At 41.2% G+C, this 17,258-nt stretch overlaps 1 pseudogene; it reads left to right on the top strand.

The window, feature by feature from the left end:
- The first annotated feature begins 3,053 nt into the window (after positions 1-3,053).
- LOC123040660 (ABC transporter G family member 1-like) lies at positions 3,054-8,768 on the top strand (annotated as a pseudogene).
- The last annotated feature ends 8,490 nt before the right edge of the window (positions 8,769-17,258 follow it).

Genomic DNA, 17,258 nt, shown 5'->3' with positions numbered 1-17,258 from the left:
CTTTGCATTACTATTTCTTCCAGATGAGACTCTGAGCCATTCACCCCATTGGAGCGATGAGTCAACCGGAGGGTCACATCTCCCCCCTATATGCACCAATCTTCCACACTCAAAACAGAAGTGCGGTATTTTCTCGTAATGAAAGTCGAACCAGGTGCAAGCCTTGTCCTCCCGTGATGTCTTAAGATAGAAACCTCTGACTAGCGGTTCATAAACTGAAATTTTTGCCCGAACCCTTAGCTCGTTTCCTCTTGCACGACCATCCTTGTCCACATCCACTCTACCACTTCACCCAGCCAATTACCCAGGGCCTTCCCAAAAGCTTCTGTCCTCTTGTCCGGTGGCAGATCAGTGACCCTTACCCAAACATCTATCCTGTCAAAAATCATCTCAGAGGGCCTTTTGTCACCTTCATACTCCTTCATGATCAAAACATTAAAATCATACCGCCACGGCCCGTTGTTCATAGAATGGCGCCAATCCCCTTCACAGCCAAACTGCACCTCAAACACATTCGAGCCCAGCTCTCTGAATTTTGCTTCTTTGTGCAGTCCCCGGGCCCTGTGCATAGTCTTCTCCAAAACACTCCTCACTAGCGGTCTCGAGGAGCATACTTTGCCTACTGCCAGCCATCTAGGGGTTTTGGCCACTGGTTCATCCTCTGCAAAAACTATGCCTTCCGTTTCCTTATCCAACAATACCATCCATCCCAATCTAGCCGAAAGACTCGACGTAGGATCCGGGGTCCTGCTTTCGATCGGGGATTTAGATGCATCCCTGCTCGCCGTGCCACCCGATCTGCGCGTCACCGGCGTGGCTTTCTCCCCCACTGCCACCGTCGCGGCCGTGGGCGAGGCTCCTTTCTTTGCCAGGTTCGTCGATCCCCCTGTTCCTGCCAGTGGAGCAGGTGCCCTCTTTGGAGTAGCCGCCGCCACCGTCGAGGAAGATGCCATTTTCCCTGGATTTTCCGTCGTCTTTCCTGAAGTCTTCTCCGCCATCGGCTCCGCCCCCTGGAGGAGAATCAACCTCGCCGGTCGGTGTCCTAGAAAGCGCCGTTGTCGTCCAGTCCACCACCGTACCTTCACCACCCCCGCACACGAAACCCTAACCCTAGCACAGGTTCGCGATCGTCATGCAATCGCCTCCCTGTCGCCTTAGCGAATCGTTACGTGGTGGACCCCTGTCTCTTGCGCTTCGGCAGTGTTATTACATATATCAGGCTGTAACAAATCGGGCAAGGCCGTTAGCTCCAGTGGTTAGAGAGGTCGTACATGGAACGAACATCCTGAGTTCGAATCGTGTGGCAGATCTCTTTTTTGGGATTTTTCCGCGCGAGTTCACTGGCCGACGCGTTTCGTGTGCCGGAGCCCTCAAGGCGGGATGACCAAATTGACTTTTTTTTCTCCGAAGCAAAGATCAAATGATGGGGTAGCCTTGTACCACGATACTCCCACCAGCAACGTCCCAACCAGATAATCTGCGCGAGGGCAAGACACGCTAGGATGACAGTGCCACCGATCTGCCAACTGCCAACGATATATATCGACCTCACATCTTTTCTTGATATAACAGGGGGCACACAGCAACAACAACTTACAACTTCACAAAACAACAACAACAACAACAACTTACATCTCTAAACGTTATTGTTGGGTCGTCAAAGTTGTCTCAGCCTTGTTGGATCGTCGAAGTTGTCTCAGCCTAAAACCACCGAGCGTTTCTCATTAGAAAATCGAGACACCCATATCGTGCGATCACGTCTTGATGTTAGTCAACCCTGACCCTCAATCAGACCCAACTTAACAAAGGAGTTTGTGTCCTAAGCTATCTGCCAAAACAGCGTTTCTCATTAGAAAATCCAGACACGCATATCGTGCTATCACGTCATGACGTTAGTCAACATAGACCCTCAATCAGGCCCATACTTAATAAAGGAGTTTGTTCTAAGCTGTCTGCCAAAACGAAAAGAAAATCTAGCTTAGTTAATGAATTACGGACGATTTCTAGATTATTTTTTTGAGGTGTTTTGAAATGTGAGAGCATAGAAACAAGTGGTTTTCAGTCCAAAATTTGCATTTAGCTGGTGTGGTAGAGAGAAGAGAGAAGGTGGCGTTGTGGTATGTCAATGTCAGGTTCAAAGCTAGTTTTTTTTTTCGGGGTTCAAAGCTGGTCACTATGAAACATCCGTTCTTTTTTTAGACGATCCTTAATTAGTGGTGCAAAGATCACCATCACACTTTATTTCTTGATTAACTAAACCAAAAGGTGCTCATTATTCCAGCTGTACTACAAAGGAAGAGTCTCTGGCTTTTAACAAGACACATCTCATGCAATATGACCAGCCAGTTAACATCCCCTCAACTTTGGACCTATATAAGGCGCCGGTAGACACACATGGAAACCTCAAACAACACAAAAAGCACACAAAGAGAATATACATGGCAGCGTCACCACTGCCGAGATGGGCTCCTACGCCGAGCCCCACCAGGCCACCACAGTCGACGACGTCGTCGAGCACTGCTATGGTTTCATGGCGCGGCTGGTCGGCGTGGCCGTCAAGCCCCATCTTCTTCCCACGTTGTCTCTCTAATTCGGAGCCATGGGAGGCTTCGCCGGCCGATGGGGTAGTGGACAATGTGGAGCCCGGCGTTGCCAGGGTATTTCTGAAGTGGCAGGATCTATCGGTGACGGTCATAAATGGGAGAAAGGGCCATGCTGTGATCCTTGATGGGCTTAGTGGGTACGCGCGCCCTGGCGAAGTGCTGGCTCTCATGGGTCCTTCGGGCTGTGGCAAAACTACTCTACTTGGTGCAAAGATCACCATCACACTTTATTTCTTGATTAACTAAACCAAAAGGTGCTCATTATTCCAGCTGTACTACAAAGGAAGAGTCTCTGGCTTTTAACAAGACACATCTCATGCAATATGACCAGCCAGTTAACATCCCCTCAACTTTGGACCTATATAAGGCGCCGGTAGACACACATGGAAACCTCAAACAACACAAAAAGCACACAAAGAGAATATACATGGCAGCGTCACCACTGCCGAGATGGGCTCCTACGCCGAGCCCCACCAGGCCACCACAGTCGACGACGTCGTCGAGCACTGCTATGGTTTCATGGCGCGGCTGGTCGGCGTGGCCGTCAAGCCCCATCTTCTTCCCACGTTGTCTCTCTAATTCGGAGCCATGGGAGGCTTCGCCGGCCGATGGGGTAGTGGACAATGTGGAGCCCGGCGTTGCCAGGGTATTTCTGAAGTGGCAGGATCTATCGGTGACGGTCATAAATGGGAGAAAGGGCCATGCTGTGATCCTTGATGGGCTTAGTGGGTACGCGCGCCCTGGCGAAGTGCTGGCTCTCATGGGTCCTTCGGGCTGTGGCAAAACTACTCTACTTGATGCATTGGCTGGTATAACTTTCCTACCTTACAAAAAAACTGATAACTTGAAACGTCCATCTTCTGTAAAGTTACACTCTATCTTTTGTTCAGAAAAACTTATAATATATTTGTAAGATATGAATATTTGTTTTGTATTCCAGCTGTAATTTATTTTTGATTTTGCTAGTATTCTTTGTTTGTAAATAAGTTCTACACATCTAGCTACTTAAACTTGTTGCTATCTTTAGTTTTGTTTGATTTTGCTACTAGGTACTTTATAACTTGTTTGACACAAATATACAGAAAAAAAACCACTAGAAATTTGTACAATAAAATAAATATCAGTATATAGTTCTGCTCTTATCTCATGTTTCTATTAAGTGCATGGCTAAATTTTTCGGCAAAAAAAGTGCATGGCTAACACGCTCCTACTTGGACGGCTGCGCCCCTTGTGTCGACGTAAAAAAAGTGCCAATGTGAAAAAGGGTAATTGATACGGACAACCATAATTTACAGCACGATCGGTTAATTGGTGCAATACGATGCAACCATAAGCTCACCAATGTGAAAATGAGTAATTGATGTGTTGCATCCAAGGTGATGCCACATAGCTCATGGCTCATGCACCAATGTTTTTTTAAGAGTAATCGCACCATCTTCCCGTCTCTGCATCTATATGATATGGACAACCATAATTTCCAGGGTTTAGAAAAAACATATTGTACGAGATTGGTTAATTAATTATCAGCTAATTTCTTGCAGTTGTGGTCTGTGGGTATATACCCTTGCATTTTGTGATATTACTTTAAAATAACATGCCTGCAGACAGATTGCAAAATACATCAACCTTTAGTTTGGTTAGTTCAAATCTAAAGTAACTGGCAAGTTTTTTCTTTTGCACATAATGTTTTATATATGCAAGTATTTTCTGTAAATATAGAAAGATGATCAGATATCCGATGTATAAATGAATATTTCATAGTCCACTTTGAAATAATCGCTTCCTTCCACATTTCTATGCATAAATAGTGTTCAATAAAATTCCGATGTGGGAACCAACCCGGCCTCATGATTGTCGAACGAGAAACACGCTCTCTAGTACTCCTGCTGGATTTCGCTATGTGTCTTCTTCCCATAACATTGTGGGCGCCACTTGTTTCCTCAGCTAAACCATAGTGATTGTGGACAATGTTAATGTTTGGTTTGTCAATACGTTTCTCCTTTACTTATGATCTGCACTACATATACATATGTATATGCTTATAAACAGGACGACTCAGACCTAACATGAAAGGGAGGGGAGACATCTTGATCAATGGTTGCCGTCAGAAGGTTGTATCCGCAACCTCCGTAAGTTCCACATATATATATATGCGCATGCCCGACGTTGATAGAGGTGTAATTAAACTTCGACGTTTGCGTGTAACTCCCTAACAACCTCCGATCACGTGCATGAAATGAAGGCGTATGTGACACAAGAAAATGTGCTGATGGCGACGTTGACGGTGGCGGAGGCGGTGCACTACTCGGCTCAGCTTCAGCTGCCGGACTCCTTGACGCCGGCTGACAAGCGGTCATTGGCCAACGATGTTATCAGGCAGATGGGACTCGCCACGGTAGCCGGAACTCGGATCGGCGGGCGCGTTTGCAAGGGCATTAGCGGTGGCCAGCGGAAGCGAGTGAGCATCTGCATTGAGCTGCTGGCGTCACCGGCGCTCATCTTCCTTGACGAGCCAACAAGTGGGCTTGATAGTGCCGCGTCGTACCACGTCATGAGCCGCATTGCTGGGATCGCCAGAAGGAATGGGACGACGGTCGTCGCAGCCATCCACCAGCCAAGCACAGAGGTGTTTGAGCTCTTCCATGGCCTCTGCCTGTTGGCCAATGGGAGGGCGGTTTATTTTGGGCCAGCTTCCAAGGCAATAGAGGTACGTGTAGGTTAGTCGGTTAATGTTTTTTATGGTTGGTGACCCTGCGACTAGTGTTAGTATTACTTATGATTTATGAAAACATATCTAGTTCAATGTTGTGAAAGCTTATCTATAAAATATTGGTCCTGGGATTAGTGTTAGTATTACTTATGGTTTGTGAAAGCATATCTAGTGCAATATTGTGGCCTGAATTGCAACATAACCAATGTCCTCAAATGTGTCTGTGGGCGAGTGATAGGCACATGGCACAGTGTTTATATATCCAGTATTACTCAGGACAGAGAAACCAAACCACAAATACAGGGGCGTATAGGCTCTGTTTGGATAAATTCAGCCGCCAGTGAATTGCCCAAAAATTGGTTACTTAAATGGGAGGAGCCCCTGCGTATAGGGCGAGCCAAAAAATCAAACCCAAACCAAACAGATGCCTTCACAGCTGTCAACGCCAAAAAAAAAATAGCCAGGCGGAACCTGTGTGCGATCCAAACAGACCCATAGTAATTGGACCCGAATATCGAGCAAATGTTAGATTTTTAGGCATGACAAATCGAACATTTAGCTGATATTCGGGTCCAATCATGTTCGCCAAGAATGACAAGTTTAGCTGACGAGCATGATAAATCTGTCCCCGCTTTTTTTGCCAGGAAATCGCCGTGCTTACAAATTAAATTTGCCATATTCACGTCAATATAAATTTCCATGAAAAATGTTCGATTTACCACACCTGAAAATCAGACGTCAGATTTTTAGCATTTCCGTACTAATTTGAGCGCCCCCCACCCCCCTCCGCGTGGAAAAGCAATAAAATTTGGCCCAGAATTTAGGAAAAAAGACATCTCCACTTTTAACCTCCACGACTGTAGTGTGCATAGCTGTTCAGCCTAGCGGCACCACGAGCATTTGAAAAATATCGGGTGGTAAAATCTCGAGATATTTTGGTGGTAAAATCTCAAACTTGACACCTACATGTCTAACAAACTAATTAACACAAAGCAGTACAATTATTAAGAAAGTTGTTTTAGCACACATGACAAGTGCACATACAAAACTAATGAGCTTACGACTTAAAAAACCTAATGAGCTTCATACCAGTCGATTGTTAAATGCAAGTGCAACTTCAGTGTCTCTCTGTAAAATAAATAGCAAACATTTGAAATATTTACTTCTGACTTGAAAGCACGTACAATATTGACTAATGCAATTAAGTACTACAAGTACCACATCAAGAGCGTTGAGAACTCCCATCACATACAGTTTGCTAAACCGTTTGAGACAGAAGCTAGTGGTAACAAAAATATCATCAGAGGTTTTGCAACTGCCTATGATACCCGAATACAACACACAACTATAGTTCCAATCCATCCTTGATTCACTTTTTGGTTGTAGCAAGAACCTGTATACTCTTGCAACCCACAGCTACTTCCAAGTACATCCTGGCATCGAGTTCCGGGTCCACACCTGGATCTCCTTGTCATTCTCGCCATGGCATCATGCTTAAAGGGTTGGACAAAGAATCCACCTCAATAAAAAAATAAACACTTCTTATATGAATATTTCAACATAATGAAAGGCCGAGTCTTTCAATTACTTATAACCTAGACTTTCTAAGTAATTCCAATGTTTGTAGGAGTTCAAACGTGTGCGTATGAGGTAGAATGTCAGCATGCACCGGTAACATCAAAATTGTATACATTTCTCAGATTTGCAATTTAAACATTTTTTGCAGTAAATTTGTTAACTAATGTAAATGATGCTTTTCTATAACCATTACTATATTTTTCTAAAACAACTTTTGCTTGTGAACCATTTATGCACATTTATATTTAAAAAATAGGCATTAGTCTATATTTATAAACGTGTGCACACAGAAGATACTTTCACTTGGATATGTCTGGGGTGTCGCTAGGTTATATTTTTTTCATGAAAGATTATTTCTACAGTGTGTACAAAATCACCCATGCTCATTTGGGTAACTTGTAGTTCTTTGATGCTAATGGCTTCCCATGCCTATTGAGGAGGAATCCTTCTGATCACTTCTTAAGGATGATAAACACGGACTTTGAGGTATGAACATGATCTCTCAAGGCTTTGTGTTTTTGTATGGAGAATTTAACTCGAGTGAAATTGAAAGGTGTATCCATCATGTTCGTGTAGGAAGCCGAGGAAGAATCAACTGTAAATTTGGCACATGCTGCAAAAGTAATCCAGACTCTAGTGGCTTCTTCTGGCTCTCTTGCTATTTTAGGAACTGAAATGGAAGCAAGGAAAACAGTTAAGCGGGTCTCTTCTTTAAATGGACTAAATTGATGCATTGGGTTGAGTTTGTGAGATTATATATGTCTCACTTATATGCTTTTGCGTCTCCATTGTTTTTGTTTCAGGAGGGTGACCGTGTACTTCAACGAAGGCAAGCAACGTTCTGGACCAAATCAATTGTCCTAACCAAAAGATCAATGCTTAACATGCATAGAGACATAGGATATTATTGGTTACGTTTTGTTATCAACATCGCACTTTTTCTAACCATTGGGACCATTTTCTTCAATGTTGGTCACAATTATGCATCAATCCAAGTGAGTAGTCGATTTCTAATCTATAAAATAGAAAGTGAAAATAGTAAGTATCAACAGGTTGACATACTACTCAATTTATGTTGACCATTTTAGGCACGAGCATCTATGCTTATGTTTACATCAACCTTCATGACAATGATGGCAATCGGAAGTTTTCCATCATTTGTCGAGGATATGAAGGTAGGTATCATTATTCTTTCAAAAACAAGTATAATTTTTTTTGTTGATTTCTATTAAATAATAATTTGTAAAATGCAGGTATTTGAGAAAGAGCAGCGGAGTGGACACTATGGGGCCATTGAATTTGTAATAGCCAACACACTTTCATCAACTCCATACTTGGGCCTCATCTCCGTACTACCTGCTGCAATTGCTTATTACCTAACCGGACTTCAAAGAGGAATAGAACACTTCTTCTTCTTTGTTGCCACTCTATGGGCATGCACAATGTTGGTTGAGGGTTTGATGATGATTGTTGCAGCCATTGTACCCGATTTTCTCCTCGGTATAATTACAGGTTCTGGAGTACAAGGGTTACTAATGCTAAACGCTGGTTTCTTCAGGCTTCCAAATGACCTCCCAAAACCAATATGGAAGTACCCAACTTACTACATATCTTACCAAAAGTATACAACTCAAGGATTGTACAAAAATGAATTCTTGGGCTTGGTCTTCCAAGATTTAGGTGTTGTCGGGGGCGCCGACATTAGTGGTCAATATATCCTGAAGAACAACTTACAAGTGGAGTTAGGTTACTCGAAGTGGGCCGATCTTGCGATATTACTTGGAATGGTCATTATATATAGGGTGCTTTTCTTGATCATTATAAAGGTATCAAAAATGGCAAAACCATTCATAAAATGTCTAATAGCAAAAGTGTAATGATACCTTGTCTATGAAGGGTCAAACTAGGTTTTTGTTGTCCTATCATACATGTATGTTGTTTGCCATATTTGTAAGAGACTATTGAGATAATTGTACTCTTATACTTTTATGAGATCTCGAGTAATTTACCATTGTACACATCGAATAATCTATTAGATCGATTACAACTCACAGGGTTTGAAACTCTTTTTGAAATATGTCCTAGAGGAAATTACAAAAGTTGCTACTATTATATTTCATTGTTGATAATTAAGATAACATTGCAATGGTTCTTGAATGTGAGATTTGGGTAAAACCTAGTTGCATCCGTTGAAACATAAATGCCAAACATATCCCTAGTGGGGCCTCTGGACTAGCTAATGTATTATTGATGGTTCCATTTTCTTGACCATGGGCATTATTGATGTAACAAGGGTGCTCATAATAATGAGAACACGTTGTTGTTGTAACAATGGTGTTGGATAGATCCAACTTATGAAATACAATGAGATCAGGTCGTTTGTATGGTATCGGTATTTTCATATATTTTTTTGAAAAGGGGGTTCGTCCCGGCCTCTGCATCAGAAAGATGCATACGACCATATTATTAAAAATTAAAAGGTCCAACATAGGTCTCGGAGTCTCAAACAAAAAGGAACAAATGCTCAAAAAGAGCACGAAAGCAAAAAACAGGACAACCACAACTGGCAGGCAAAATAACATATAGGAAACTAAACACCTATCCTATTATATGACCGCCATCCAAACCGGTTGAAGATAGCCCGTGCTACCGTCTCCCATCGGATAGATCCAGTAACCAAATGCTCCCTGACCTCCGTCTGAGTGAGTAGCGACCACATACGGGTGAGTGTAGTGGCCTGAAGACAACCTGCGGGAAATGAATAGTGTTAACGTTTACTTGCATCCTTAGACCATGAGTCATAGACCCGGATATCGGATGGTTACTTTGGGGTTGCCAAATGTTACTCCGTATCTAGGTGATTTTAAGGTGACTTTTGGGTGCACCAAAAAAGTATGTCGTTGTGTTCTATATGTCAAGATTGGGATTTATCGCTTTGGGGATGAACAGATACGCTCTCGGCCCAGACAGTACTATGGTGTCCAGTATCGGCTGCCCAGATAGTGACTAAGAGGTTAGTCACGTGGATACTGGAATACGGAAACAAGTACACCCCGATAACATGGATAACTAGCTATAGTGATGAAGGTGTACATCACTCGGATACCATAAAAGCCTCTCCTCATGTTTTGTGACGTATCATGAGGTAAAATGAATTGTATTCAAAATTGTGTATGGTTTCTAGAACTAAAGAGTTATTTGCAGGTGATGTTCCATTATACAATTCATTTTACCTCATGAGTGATACATCACTCGGATACCATATTCGCCTCTCTAGTAAGTGGCCGCAGAAGACGACCACCCCCTGAGGACCTCTCTCTTTAAATCCACGACGGTTGTTGTTCTGGTGCGCTGGTTCTATGGGGCCCTTGCACGATGACTTCCCGACTGTTTATGCCTGCTCTGGTGAGGGATGGCGATGACGTTAGCGCATCTTTGCGTTACTCCAGTGATTATAATCGTTGTTAGGTGGTCTACAAACTTGGATGTAACTTTTGTTAATTATGGCGTTCCTTCTAGTATCACGATAGTTAATGAATAGATCGTAGTTTTTTCATAAAAAGAAAGATTAATAGTTTTTGACAAGAAAATGATTAGTAGTTGTTGACAAAAAGTTAGTCGGTCTCCAAATTGATGGGATTGCATAATGCCATTGCCAGCAACATGAAGACCCGCTCAACATGGGGCGGTGCTCCGCCTCCTCCACAATCAAGCACATTGCGTAGAATGATTTATACTTTGCGTGCCCAAAACATATAGACCGCAAGATGCGTGCAGCTGAAACAAATGGAGATGGACAGTCTGACTAGAGCATTAGTCATGTTTTGCATATGAGAACAAATGGCACCGCACTATAATCCATGAGCACACATTAGAGACATTACAACCATGCAGTTTTTCAAGGCTCCCACGCCATCATGTTCCCAGCCGCCCGATCATCACTTTCAGACGTTTTCAGCCATCTGATTACCTCTGGATCGCACATATGCTCTCTTCGCCCCGTATGAGCATTGACTGTGCTGGGCTGCTGCTCTGGTGGCTTCCTTAGGGCATCTCTAACGGTAAACCGTAAATTTTCCCCTGCATCCATTCACGGAAAAGGGTGATGAGTCCGCGGACATGGAAGCAGGAGGCCGCCATTCAACCATTGCTGCATATATTTCAAATTATTTTTCAATAAATCGGATCAAATTCATGCAAATACGACTGGATTTCATATAAACATGATGGATTTCAGACAAACCGGATCTTGAATTGGTGGTGGTGGTGGCTTATCTTTTTTCCCTCCATCGGCATTCGTGAAATGAAAGCGCCCGGAACTTGAATGAGTGAGCTCCAAGGGAGCTCCTATAGGGCGCCTTCTGCGCCCTGGAGCCAACTGGTGTTCACGCACGCACGCACGAGTGGGCGGTGTCCCATCAATGTGCTTCGCTCCAGCAGCACACCCGCAACATTCGCGCGCTCGGCTGTGGACTAATTTCTTTTTGTTATTTTGTGGTGTTGGCCTGGTAGAACAACACAAGACGGTTTTTTCATACTTGTTAAAAAAATTGTGAAATCAAAAAAGGTTTAAGAAAATTATAAAAGAAGTCCATCCACTTGGAGAAAAAAGTATCATCCATTTTGAAGAAAAAATCATGAAATTTGAAAAAAAATCAACAATTGAGAAAAGTTCATTGATTTTGAAAAAAGTTCATTGATATTGATAAAAATGTCCATCAATTTTGAAAAAAAATCAACGAACCGGGAAAAAGTTCACAAATTTGAAAGAAGTTCATCGATTTGAGAAAAAGTTCACAAATTTGAAATAGTTCACCGCTTTTTGAAAAAATCATTTATTTAGAAAAAGTAGACAAATGTGAAAAATAGTTCATTAATTTTTAAAAGTTCATCAATTCTAAAAAATGTTCACTGAAATAAAAATTGTTCACATTTTTAAAAAAAGTTCATCTATTTTAAAAATGTTCACGGGTTTTGAAAAAAAGTCACGAATTTAAGGAAAATGTAAAAATTGAAAAAAAGAACATGAAAATGGAAAGAAAGAAATAAAAGGCAAAAACCTAGTTAGTAAATAACAACATGTGTTGTGTCCGCGGTGGTTACTGCAGCTAATCTACAACTAAGAGGTCGTGGCTTTTAATCCCTTAGCCGCCCTCACTATCGTGTTTCTTGCAGTTTAATAGAAGAAATAAAATGCTAAACTGGCCGGCCTAGTACGAAGGGGTGTGTGTGCCTGTTTGCAAAATGAACTATAACGGATGCTTGAAACGCCAAATAGGATATACCGAGCTCCAAAACGCAAAACGGGCAAATCAAACTCAGCTTAGATAGGGAAATTCCTATTTATCGTGCGGGCCGTTGGAAAGCAACTAATCATCGCGATAAAATAGGATATATCCTTCGTAACGTGCAGCTCTTGCGCGTGGAAGCGTTCTTCGCGTATCACTGTGCGACACGATAGTTTTTTGTTTTGTGCACACTTTATCAGGGTTTTTGACCTTTTTTGTGTTTTATTCTTCTGATTTTGCCTTGCTTTCCGTGGGTTTTGGTGGTTTTTTCTGTTTCTTTTTTGCAGAGCACTAAGTATGCTTCTTGAGAAATTGAGAAAGTCACAGATTTGCTTTTACGAGAAGCATAATTTGTGTTTCCGCCAGAAGCATGACCTTTGCTTTCACAAGAATCACCATTATGTTTCTCAAAAAGGGTAAAGCATAGTTGTGCTTCCATAAAAAAATTGAAAAAACAGCCTATGCTTCGGTGAGAAGCACAACCTATGCTTCCCCTGAAAAGGAAAAGTACATCATGTGCTTCTACGAGAAGAACGGTTGTGCTTCTGCCGGAAGCACAACATCGTTTCCGCAAAAGGAAAAGACATAGCATGTGCTTCTATTTTTTTGGAAAATCGCAACCATGCTTCCGGGCTTCGGTTTTTCCTTTCTATCTTTTCAGGCATTCAATGTTTTGTTTTTTTTGTTTTTCTTTGTTTTGGTTGTTTTGGTTTATGTTTATTTCATAAAAAAAGTTCATCAAAATTTATTAACATGAGATGTTATTTGAAGAACTCTTCTAAATCTAGTAGGGAAAATGGTTCGGTGTTTAACATATGGTTCAAGAGATAAAACATCTTGAATAAATGAATCTGCAAAAATAAATAAAACTCTCATGTTACGACAGGTGACGCATGCAGTGCGCCACTTGTCAGCACCTGTGAAGCTGTGGAAGTGACATTTGCAAGGGTAACCCTTAACTAGTGATTTCGGGGTCATTGGGTAGTGAGCAAACACACACCCAATCGATTATCTAGGACACATACTCGGCCGACACATGTATGGTTTTGGGAGACTCCATATTTCGGTTTTGGTAAGGTTCTAGAATATTCCTAGACATGTTTTTCTATTTTTGCAATGTTTTTTATTTTTTATTTTTCATGTTACTTTTTTATTTTCATGATCATTTGTGAATTATTGGACCATTATTATATTCAAGAATATTTTTTAAAATAGCAAACATTTTTTGTAATTCACAAGCATTTTTTGAAATAATGAACTTCTTGAACATAGTGAACACTTCTCTAATTCACAAACATTATTAAAATTCATGCTTTCTTTAATTCATGTTTTTAGAATTCACAAACATTTTTAAATTTAGAAACACCTTTTGAATTCACGAACAAAATTGTAATTTAGGAACTATTTTCAAATTCATGAACATTTTCAAATTCATGAATATTTTCAAACTAATGAACATTTTTCTAAAATTGGAAATATGTTTTAAAATGGATTATTGTTTTTACAAATTGTTGAACAATTTTCCAAGTCTTAAATATTTTACAAAATCACGATCATTTTTTCAATTTCATTTACATTTTTTTGAAATTTTGCACTTTCCAAATTCATGAACAACCTTTAAAATTCAGAAAAAAAGTTTACTACTTTTTTTGAAAATGATATTAGTGAAGACTTCTTTAAGTAATAAAATAAAAAGAAATAAAAACTAAAGAAGGAAAATGAAAAAAATAGAAGAGTGCCTGGTCCGCACATGGGCCGGCCCAAAATGCACGCGGGGCGCTGAAGGGTGCGCAATTGGTGCCTTTTTGCTGACCTGCGCGGGAAATAGGAGCTCCGTAGTCTCGTTAGACAGATGCAAGGTATACTTAATTTTGGTGTTTTTTCTATTTGACCAGAACAACTAGGCAAGGGGTACCCCTAATGGGATCCCTAAAAGGGTCACTTTTTTTAACACAGTACAGACGCAAGCGCTCATACATACGCGTATACACTCACCCATACGAACAAACACACGCACATCCTACCCCTATGAGCACCTCCGAGAGACTGAGCCGGCATATCATCTTGAGATTTACGAAGTCACCGTAGGAGAGTATGCCAAGCGGCGCGTCTAGCCGCTGCCACGTGTCATGTGCTAAGCGTTCCCTCATGAATTTATTTTTTATTTGTCTTTACATGTTTCCCGGTTTGAGATGTTTTTTTGGCTTTTGAATATTTACCCTGTTTTTTTCTAGCACGTTTTTTTGCTTCCACAAGAAACCCAAATTTGCTTTGGGTGGAGGCATAGATTTGCTTCCACGAGAAGCACAATTGTGGCTCTCAGAAAAAAACCTTTTTTGTTTTCACAAGAAGCACATATTTGCTTGTCCTGGAGGCGTAGATTTGATTCCGTGAGAAGCACAGATGTTCCTCTCGGGAAAGGAGGAAAACACTTTTTTTTCTTTCACGAGAAGCACATATTTGCTTCTTGTGTAGGTACAAATTTTGTTCCGCAAGAGGCATAATTGTGCCTCTTGGAAAGGAAAAAAAATGGGGTTTTTAATTTTCACGAGAAGCACATTTGATTCCACAAGAAGCACATTTGTGCCTCTCGGGAAGGGAATACTGCATTTTTTCGCTTTCATGTGGAGTCACAGTTTGGCTTACGCGAGAAGACATATGCGCCTCTCGCCGCTCTCGAAAAGGGAAAAAAAATGAAACAAAAACTGTGCTTCCGGCTCTGGTCTATTCTCTCTCCATTTTTCATGAAAAAAATGCAATGGTCAAGTTCAATATGTAATCCACTTTCGAACTTCTCAACGTGATAAATGCAATGGTGCAAACATTCGGGATTTTGATGGTCAGTTCAAGACATAAAACATTTTGAATAAACGAATCTATGAAGAAAGAAAAAACTCTAAGGTTACGCCAAGTGACGCAGACGCGGTACATCACTTGTCAGCGCTTGAAAAGGTGGGAGTCACCTTTGCAAGGGATACCCCTAACTAGTGATTTTGCTCTTTGCTTCAAATAGTCAATTAAATATACACACAACTGAGTGAACCGAACGAAATTGGATTTTGGAAACAAAAAATTTCGGTCTGTTCTTATTTTATGGTTTTTCTTGCCTTTTCCTTTTAAAAATATTTATAAATTTCAAAATTTGCTCGTAAATTAGGATTTTTTTTCTTCAGATTTTCCATTTTTGGTTTTTTAAAATTTGATCAGGATTTTAAATTTTATTTGGAAATTAATGTTCAGCAATTTTGAAATTTTCGGGAATTTCAATAAATGTTTGTAAATCTCAAGATTTGTTCGGAAATTACAAAATGTTCGCTCATTTGAAAAAAAATCAGATTTTTTTCATGTGTTTTCAGAAAACAGATTTGAAAAATCCCACTACAGTGTCGATTCACTAAAGTGTCGCGCTGCTACAGGGTCAGAATTCGTTAACAATGTTGGCCGCCCAAATTCCCTACAATGCCTTGTTATTGGGCCGGCCCAGTCGGGGTGGTGCATGCAAAATACTGGTAATTTGATGCAGAACGCGTCGTATAGGAGCTTCTTCTCTTCATGTCCGAAGTATTTTGACACAATAGAAATAGTTGAAGCTAATTTAACGAAAGAATAAATGGCAAATTATGCAGATGTGTGACTTGAATTATTGATTTGGCTATGCAGATAAAGAAATGAATCTGCCACATTGGAATTTACAATCGAAGGTGTCTCCGCATCCAATCAACACACAAGTCCCCTACCTAGGAAGGATAAGCTAGTTCACTTCAGGAGAATATCTTCTATGATCGTACCCCAACCATGTCATCCATGAACAGGCTCCGTAAGACCCCATAGAGTAGTAATGGAATAAGTCACGTGACATGAACCAATTCCCTGAAGTTCCATGCCCTAGGACAGAAGAAAATTGTTTCCTACAAGTGTTATGCACAGTAGACATGCGTCTTGATCAGTGGACTAGCTCAACCCTTAACGCACACATTTTTGAATGAAAGAGAGGCCACTTGCTCTGTTTTCTGTTAAAGAGTCTCAACTAATAAGAAAAAGCAACATCACAACTCCATCATCTAGTGCCTAAGAGCACATGAGTAGAACAGGACCAAACACTAACAAACTTAGGACGCCACACTTAAAGTGTGGAACACTGCAATTATACCTGATCTATGAGCTTTGCTCCTAGCAACAACAGAATTTTATTTTCCTCCTTTATTTGTAAGATCGACTAACTCGTTATCCAATGAAAAATCATCTTAATTAACACAATTAGATCATTAACCAGTTTTCTTAAGAATGTTACCTTGTGATATTCATTGCAATTGTGGGTCTTGGAGATATGTAACTATAACCTCACACAAGCCATGTGCGATGTACAACTAAGGAGAAAACTCCTCTATCACCCGGACATATCCAACCATCATTGTGTGGGGCTACTTGCACACCTGCCGCATGACTGTAACACTAAGGGATGAAAAGAAAAAGGAAAAAATTGCTTCTTTTTCAACTTTTCGGCCCACACAACACTAGTTGTACATACCCACACGAACGTGTAACTGCTATTGCACTCACCGAAGAGGTGTACAACTATAGTTGTGTGTTGGGCATGTAGAATGTACAATTAAGGAGAAAACGTTTGCTTATGTATCAACCCATCTGACACATGCAAAACAAAAGACCTCTAACCATGGAGCGCAAGGTCGACGGGTTTTAGCCTCCATATTAGAGGTTCCCGGCGGCGCGCTCGCATGATTGGATACAACTCACTTAGTGTAGAGGTTTGAATGCTCAACATGACCCAAGGTGGTATCTGCGCAGATCAGACGAATACACTTCTGCTTGATGCATGGGTTCCGCCCTTGTCTGAGGTGCCCCATGTGAGTCCTCTCTATGGTGAGAACCCATGATCTAGCTACAATGGTTGGGTCCAGTGATGGCGATGCTCGTGTGTCGTTCCTTCCCTAAAGGCGTCGTTGTTGGAGCACTTATTTTGTTACCTAAGGTTGTCATCATTAGGTCTTGTACAATGCTAGGTTCGTATGGAGGTGCTTAGAAAAATAAACCGGGTTTTCCGAAGCACCGGTGCCTATT

This window comes from Triticum aestivum, chromosome 2B (genome assembly GCF_018294505.1).
Source record: "Triticum aestivum cultivar Chinese Spring chromosome 2B, IWGSC CS RefSeq v2.1, whole genome shotgun sequence".
Taxonomy (NCBI): Eukaryota; Viridiplantae; Streptophyta; class Magnoliopsida; order Poales; family Poaceae; genus Triticum; species Triticum aestivum.
The sequence above is the reverse complement of the archived record's forward strand: the minus strand, read 5'-3'. Positions and strand labels throughout refer to the sequence as shown.